We start from the raw sequence: 8759 nt of genomic DNA on the forward strand, positions 1-8759 counted from the left end.
CCTTGACTTGGGCACTTGGGTGATGTGGTGACCATTTTACCATGCAGCTTAAAAAAAAAAAAAGAAAAAGAAAGAAAGAAAAGAAAAAAGAAAAAAAGAAATATTCTTTGGAAGGAAATGTAATCTGCCCCCTGCAACTTCCACCTACAGATCAAAGTTCCACCCTATGGTGATGACATAGAATTGGTTTGTTTTCTCTACCACATTGAAGTCCTTTAAACATCTGGAGAAAGCATCTTCTTCCACCCCCAAACACTTTTTCTTTCCTGCAGATTAGGCAGACCGTTCTGATTAGACAATTCTTTGAATCATCTTCATAAGTGACTTAGATCCCTGAAGATGTTAATTACTGCTTCACATATTCATTTTCAAAGTCCTTTCTACAATGCCACAGACAGAATACAATGTTCAGACAAAGTAACCAGCCCCAAAGACAACAGGACTATGATCTCCTTCCCTGATCCACACTCCATTTCTCTTGACAATGCAGCCCAATTGTCTAGTAGCAATGTGTGACATTGCTGGCTCCCATTGAAGCTGCAAGACACCAGAAACATTCACTCTCTGATATTTGTGTAATTAACTATTGAATGCGAGACATTTTATGGTAATCACTATCACTTCTTATTCTTGACTGTTGATTTTGTCTCTGCTGGTAAACACACAACTTACTGACTCTTCCTGGGATTCCCAAGAGCTTTGAAAGGTCCTTTCTAATGATAAGCACTGTTTTAATCTGTATTTTTTTTTCCCTGCTATAACAAGATCCCACAGACCGGTTGCTTTTTAAAAGAGAGATAGAGAAAATATTTATTTCTCAAAGTTCTGGAGTCTAGGTAGTCCAAGGTCAAAATTTGTGCACCTGGTTTCTGCTGAGGGCTTTCTTTCTGTGTCCTCATATAGCAGAAGAGCAAAAGGAGGAGAACCCTTTACCACCACCCTTTTTATAGAAGCATTATCCACTCATGTGATGGAGTCCTCATGACCTAATGCTTCCTATTGGGCCCCACCTCCCAGTATTGTTTCATTGGGAATTAAGCACTAATGGGAGTTTTGTAGGGTACATAAACATTCAAACCACAAGTGCTATGATGGATCCATATACATTGCTTGAGATGGAAGGACACAAAAAAAGGTAAAGTATTAATAGGGATCAACTTACTTAAAGGGCTTATTTATTCCTAATGAAATAAAGTGGAGAAGACACCAAAGCACAGGAACATGGAGATAAGGTAGTGTGAAAGCAGTGTCTGCTCAAGAGGGAATCTGAGAGGATGAGAGAGACACTGGAGGTGAAAGATACCCCTGGATATGTAGGTACTTGAAAGTCAACTGGGAACTGGCAAGTCCATGCACTGGAGGAAGGTCCTTGCAACACTGACATCCTTCCGCATCTCCATCTGCAGCAGTTAATACAAAGGCATTGCTCTGGCTTAGCTGGTTCTAGAATAAAGAAAGACAAGAAGGTGATATGATGGTATACTTAGAGGAACCAGGAAATTCCACCAGAAAACTTTTAGATCTCATAAGTGAATTCAGTAAAGTAGCGGGATATAAGATCAATGCACATAAATCGAAGGCATTTTTATATATAAGCGATGAATCTTCAGAAAGAGAAATTAGGAAAACTACCCCATTCACAATAGCTTCGAAAAAAATAAAGTATTTGGGAATCAATCTCACAAAAGAGGTGAAAGACCTCTACAATGAGAACTACAGAACACTAAAGAAAGAAATTCAAGAAAACCTTAGAAGATGGAAAGATCTCCCATGTTCTTGGATAGGAAGAATTAATATTGTCAAAATGGCCATACTACCAAAAGTGCTATACAGATTCAATGCAATTCCAATTAAAATCCCAATGATGTACCTTACAGAAATAGAGCAAGCAATTATGAAATTCATCTGGAAGAATAAAAAACCCAGAATAGCTAAAGCAATCCTTGGCAGAAAGAGTGAAGCAGGGGGTATCGCAATACCAGATCTTCAACTCTACTACAAAGCAATAGTAACAAAAACGGCATGGTATTGGTACCAAAATAGAAAGGTGGATCAATGGTACAGAATAGAGGACATGGACACAAACCCAAATAAATACAATTTTCTCATACTAGACAAAGGTTCCAACAATATGCAATGGAGAAAAGATAGCCTCTTCAACAAATGGTGCTGGGAGAATTGGAAATCCATATGCAACAGAATGAAACTAAACCCATATCTCTCACCATGCACGAAACTAAACTCAAAATGGATTAAGGATCTCGGAATCAGACCAGAGACCTTGCATCTTATAGAAGAAAAAGTAGGTCCAGAGCTTCAACATGTCGGCTTAGGACCAGACTTCCTCAACAGGACTCCCATAGCACAAGAAATAAAAGCAAGAATTAATAACTGGGATAGATTCAAACTAAAAAGCTTTCTCTCAGCAAAGGAAACTATCAGCAATGCAAAGAAAGAGCCTACAGAGTGGGAGAAAATCTTTGCCAATCATACTTCAGATAGAGCACTAATCTCCAGAATCTATAAAGAACTCAAAAAACTCTACACCAAGAATGTAAATAATCCAATCAACAAATGGGCTAAGGAAATGAATAGACACTTCACAGAAGAAGATATACAAGCAATCAACAAACATATGGAAAAATGTTCAACATCTCTAGTAATAAGAGAAATGCAAATCAAAACCACCCTAAGATTCCATCTCACCCCAATTAGAATGGCAATTATCAAGAATACAACCAACAACAGGTGTTGGCGAGGATGTGGGGAGAAAGGTACACTCTTACATTGCTGGTGGGGCTGCAAATTAGTGCAGCCACTCTGGAAAGCAGTGTGGAGATTCCTTAGAAAACTTGGAATGGAAACACCATTTGACCCAGCTATCCCACTCCTTGGCCTATACCCAAAGAACATAAAATCAGCATATTACAGAGATACAGCCACATCAATGTTCATAGCTGCTCAGTTCACAATAGCCAGATTGTGGAACCAACCTAGATGTCCTTCAATTGATGAATGGATAAAGAAAATGTGGTATATATATACAATGGAATATTACTCAGCCATAAAGAACGATAAAATTATGGCATTTGCAGGCAAATGGATGAAACTGGAGAATATCATGCTAAGTGAGATAAGCCAATCTCAAAAAACCAAAGGAAGAATGATATCGCTAATAAGTGGATGATGACACATAATGGGGGGTGGGAAGGGTTAGTGTTGGGGTTGGAGTTGGGTTTAGGGAGGGGGGCAGGAATGGAGGAAGGAAGGACTGTATAGATGGAGGGGAAGGGTGGGAGGGGAGCGGGGGAAGGGGAAAAAATGGCAGAATGAATCAAACAACATTACCCTATGTAGATTTATGATTACACAAATGGTATGCCTTTACGCCATGTACAGACAGAGAAACAACATGTATCCCATTTGTTTACAATTTTATAATAAAAAAAAAAAAGAAGATAGAATGTGCAAAGGACCTGACTTACTGCTCCTGAAACAAACACTGAAATATTCAAATATTCAAACTCCAAGAAGGGCATCTATTCACTTTAGTGCAAGACAACAACATGTCTGCTCTGGAACTTTAAGTCAAATTCTGGAGTAAATATCTCTCCCAGGAATGTGGCCCCAAGAAAATGCTCTCTACAAAAGACAAAGAATGCATTAAATAGATCACTTACAAACACATCTCAACTGGGGGTATTTCTGCAACAGCAAACTGTCAAAAAAGGAAGATAATGTGTTAGATTTCCTTTCATCACATAAAGGAAGTCTATAATGTGGAGTACTAGGATTTTACTAGCAAATTCAGCAGCAGCAGCAGACACAAGGTAACCTTGACCTCATGCAGGATTTCATAGATTTCAAAGTGTGTATGAATTGAGTCAGCTGCGGTCAAGTGGTTCTATAGTTAAGCCATCCTCGAATTAGAACATGGCTAGTCCGAGGTTCATGGGGCACAACTTCTGGGTGGTAATTAAAACAGTTTGGAGATTTAAGGTACAGCCTGTGTCTGAGAAGGTGTGTTTAGGCTCTTGGCACATACAGTACTCAGTTGTCTCACACAGACCCAAAAGCGTGGTATTTGGCAGATGTTTTACATCATTTCTGCTTTGAAGTTGTAGAAATTTGTTATTGAAGATATTCATTTTCTCTTCTCTTTTACTTTAGGTTTTTGTTGTTGTTTTCAATAATATTCAAAACTTCTTTAATCATAAATCTTGGTGCCTTGATTTTATTTTTCATTAATAAGAAAACAGCATATTTCACATAGAACAAATGTATATTACTTGGGGGCTGGGACTGTAGCTGAGTGGTAAAGCACTCAGCTAGCACATGTGAGGCACTGGGTTTGATCCTTAGCACCACATAAAAATAAATAAATAAAAGTATAAAAAAGGTATATTAATTAAAAATCTGAGGACATCCTTAATTGAAAATAGAACTTTCAAACAAAGCCAGTAAGAAAAAGAGAACCAATAAAAATTTAAGAAATATTGAAAATTTTTGGAAATAAAGAACCAATAATAATAGCACTGTTCTAAACAATATAAATATTAAATCATTTAATTTTTGGACAATTCTACAAATTTTGCTTCCTAATAGGAACCTTAGGTTGGAAAAGATTAAGTGAGTGTTTTTATGGTGACCCTTCTAGCAGTTTTAAGAGCTGAAATTTGAACACAGATCCCAAATCTTAAATAATATGCTATATTGCTTTCCCTTTGATATAAAGCATATTAAATAGAAGTCATAAAATTATATTGTATAAATAAAACTAAATATGTCACATCACTGATTACAGTGACAATTACTACATAAAAATTCACTTTTGAAAGGCATAGACTATCATCATGTCAAATCAAATGCATAGCTTACTTAATACAAAAACCACATACAGGCCAGGTACATGCCTGTAATTCCAGAGACTTGGGAGGCTGAAGCAAGAGGATCATGAGTTCAAAGCCAGCCTCAGCAATTTAGTGAGGCCTACACAACTGCAAGGGCTGGGGATGTGGCTCAGTTGTTGAGTGCCCCTGGGTTCAGTCCCCAGAATCAAAAAAAAAAAAAAAAAAATCACATACAAACACAGATTAAAGTTAAGATACACAACAGAATCAAAATTGTCATGGAGTCCTACAAGTCTTGCTTCTTACAGTTCTAGAGATATTAAGGGAGTTGTTCCAGTCATTGGTTGGTTTCCCTTTCTATTCTCTCTTGTGCAGATCTCTATCCAGGTGGGAATTGTTTAACTAATGAAATACAGAAATGATAACATCTAACATATCCCAGTAACCCTGTTGATGAGTTCCCTACATGAAAATTCAAATGGTCGGGCACAGCAGTGCAGGCCTATAACCCCAGCTAATTAGGAGGCTGAGGCAGGAAGATTGCAAGCTCTAGGACAGTCTGGGTAATTTAGCAAGACTCTGTCTCAAAAGCAAAGAACATATTAAAAAGGGCTAGAGATGTAGCTCAGTGGTAAAACAGCCCTGGGTTCAATCCTCAGTACTACCAAAAATAAAAAGGTAAGCAGGAAGGGGGGATATCTTCTACTTTCCCTTGTGTCTTATAGTACCTGTTTGTGCTTTATGACTACAGGCTTAGCACATTTCCTCTCAAAGGCCAAACTGGTGTTCTAGTCCCGTGTGACTGGCTTTCTAGTCTTTATTTAAGTAACTTGGTCATTTGAATCTATAGAACTAAGACTCTCCATTTCAGGGAAGAAGAATAAGGAAAGTTCCATTTTACTTCTAGCACAAGACTAGTTCTGAAAATAAAGCCACTGTTGTTCTTGGGATTCACTCAGTTCTCCTCACAGTGCTGATTAGGATCCCAAGAGAGAGAATGTGCATGTACTTAGCTCTCTCTAAGTGTCAAAGTCAGGGTGAGATGGTAACAAACTTACCTAGGAAATTGAGAGATCAAGAACACAAAGGATGGCATTTAAATTAAAACCCATTGTTCCATAAAATGAAAAGGCACACAACAAGATTCCTCACCATCCTTTCTTAACTGTCTTTTCAAGTCACCTCTATCTCCTTTCAGAATATATTTAACATATGTTGGGTTTTTCACATTTCATTCTCCTTTCCCATCTCTATCTCTATCACTAACTCTATCATTCTTAATTTGAGCTGTAATTTTGGGCAGTTTCCTAAGACTTATCTTTTTGTTTGCAAATTTTCTGTTTAGTCTTTTCCTAACTTACTATTTAACCTATGTATTGTAATTAAAAAATTTCAATTACCATGTTTTAATTTTTAGAAATTCATTCTGACTCTTTAAAAACTCTTCCTGGTTTTCAGTTTAACAGGGTCATTTTATTATATTTTAATTTCTTATTTTATGTTCAATAAATGTATGCATACTTAATAAAACTTAAACGTGATCATATGGCTAGAGATACAAAATAAACAAAGATACGGAGATGCTATTTCTACCAAAAACAATATCATTTTCAAAAGTGAATTGAAATTTTATAAAAATTTATTATATACTTTGCTTAATAAAGTTTCAATGAACTTGGAAGAGGAAGAATTGTAACAAGTCCAGATACAGACCAGCCCAGGGACTAAGGATAAAAAGTAGCATTTCTGACCAAAATAAGGTTAGCATTTAAAAATATAAAACAACTTGAAAATAATATTTTGATTAAAAAAGAAATAAATGGTAAAAAGTAAAGAATTTTAAAATATGATTGTAATTCAAAACATAATCAAAATCTCTGATGGATATGGTGGCATATGACTGTAATCCAAGGTACTCAGGAGCCTGAGGCAGAAGAATTGTAAATTCTAGGCTAGTCTTTGGCAACTTAGAGATACCCTGCTTCAAAATAAAATGTATTTAAAAAGGGCTGGGAATGTAGCACAGTAGTAGGGCATCCTTGGGTTCATTCCCTAGTATTAAAAAAAAAAAAAAAAAAATCTAAGATTTGGCCAAAAAAGTACTCTGAGGAAATTTTATAGCTTAAAGTGTTTTGACTTTAAAAAAAAATACTAAAAATAATAAAATAATAGTCAATTCTAAAAAGAACTCCAAAGAAAAACAAAAACAGCTGATTTTTTAAAAGCCAAGGAAGGAATTCATGAAGTTAAAATGTAATTTAATAAAGCAAGAATGATATAAAATAAGAATGAAATGAAATAAGAAGATGGTAAAATAATGAATTCTCTCTGAATGGAGGTCTCACACCTACCTCAACCCTCACAGTGTCCCCTCTGAGATGGAGGTTTCAATCTTACCAATTCACAGGAGTGCTCCCTCAAACTTAAGGTTCAGACTCACCTGACACATAACAATAGCTTGGTGTCAAGTCATGCTCTCGGATTCTGAACTCCATATCTCAGCAGCAGCTCACTCTATTTTTCCCCAACCCTACTCAGAAAGTTCTTCCTCTAAATGCCACATTTTGGCAATACTTCAAGTGGGAAAAAAAGTTGTGCATGTGGAAGAAGTAGTCTTTCTTACCTTGTGAGAATGTGACCCTCAGGCAGTGGCCACTCCAGAGCGACCAGAAAGGAGGATGCCATTCCATAGGAATTGACTTCTGGGTGCCTGATTTCCCATCAGCACAGTTCAGTGGCAACCAAAGTCATGAACATTCACCTTTCTCTGCCAACACCTTATGGAGGAAGTACCTGTGAGTTCTGAGTTCTGAGTTCTGGGTTCCCCTGTTGAGAAGAAGAAGGGACAACAACAACCAGGGTCTGCTTCTTCAGGCAAAGTCCCCACTGAAAACAACCCTACACATGGAAACTGGTCACACTCTGACCATTGATATGGCCTGTATTGTGTCTCCCAAATACAAGTTTGGCCTGCCCACTCCATTGTGACTATAATTGGAGATAAGGCCTTTAGGAGGTAAACAAGATTAAATAAGGTCATAAGGATGAGGCTCTAATCAAATGCAACTGGTGTGCAATAAGAACAGGAAGAGACAACAGAAGTGCATGTGCACAGAGCAAAGGTCCTGTGAGGATATAGCAAGAAGGCGGCCATCTGCAAGCCAAGAAGAGAGGCCTTACAGAAACCAATTCCAACCACATCTTGATCTTGGACTTCAGAACTGTGAGAAAACAGATATCTGTTGTTGAAGCCACCACATCTGTGATACTTTGAGCAGATTAATACAGGTAAATGAATGCATAACAAAACACAAAAACTTCTTCTAAAATATTCAAGATTTTTCTCTTTGCATATCATTTTTTAAAAAAATAAAAAAGAGATTTGATGGGCTCATACCATCTCAAAGCTAACGAAAAACTGTATTGACCTTTTAAATTGTAACTTGTGCTCAGCAAGTCTAAAAGACTATAACTCACAGAATGTCAAAGTTAAAGAGAATGGTCAAAGACATCAGATAGGGACCCTCACTGGATACCTGAAGCCTGAATGGGAAGGAAGATCTGACCCAAGGTGATGCCACAATAGGTGAGCCGTAGCACTGATCCCAGCTCACCACCTTTCCAGGCAAACCATGTCTTCCATGGGTTTGTAGAATCCAGTTTTTGTGGAAGTCACTCCAGGGTTTATACTTTTTGAGAACAGTGACATCTCCCTCATTCCTCTTGATCCACATGCCTGACACTGTATGGTTCTCAGGAGCTAGCAAGGCCCTGAGAGAACTGCCTAGAAAGAGGATCCTCAGTTCCAAATCAACACAGGGCATGTATGAAACCAGAGGGAACCCCATCCAGATGAGCAGCAGAGCAGCCCCTCAGATAGTGTTGGCCCAGTCCAAGAGGACAGTTCAG

General features: G+C 37.6%; 1 long non-coding RNA gene across 1 annotated transcript; it reads right to left on the reverse strand.

Annotated features, from left to right (window-relative positions):
- Window positions 1-1235: 1235 nt before the first annotated feature.
- Window positions 1236-7624, reverse strand: LOC124984577 (uncharacterized). Its single transcript, XR_007108711.1, has 3 exons — window positions 7474-7624; window positions 3681-3718; window positions 1236-1443 (listed from the first exon to the last, which is right to left on the reverse strand). It is a non-coding gene; the product is annotated as an uncharacterized LOC124984577 (long non-coding RNA).
- Between the last annotated feature and the right edge of the window lie 1135 nt (window positions 7625-8759).

Source organism: Sciurus carolinensis, chromosome 5, assembly GCF_902686445.1.
Source record: "Sciurus carolinensis chromosome 5, mSciCar1.2, whole genome shotgun sequence".
NCBI lineage: Eukaryota > Metazoa > Chordata > Mammalia > Rodentia > Sciuridae > Sciurus > Sciurus carolinensis.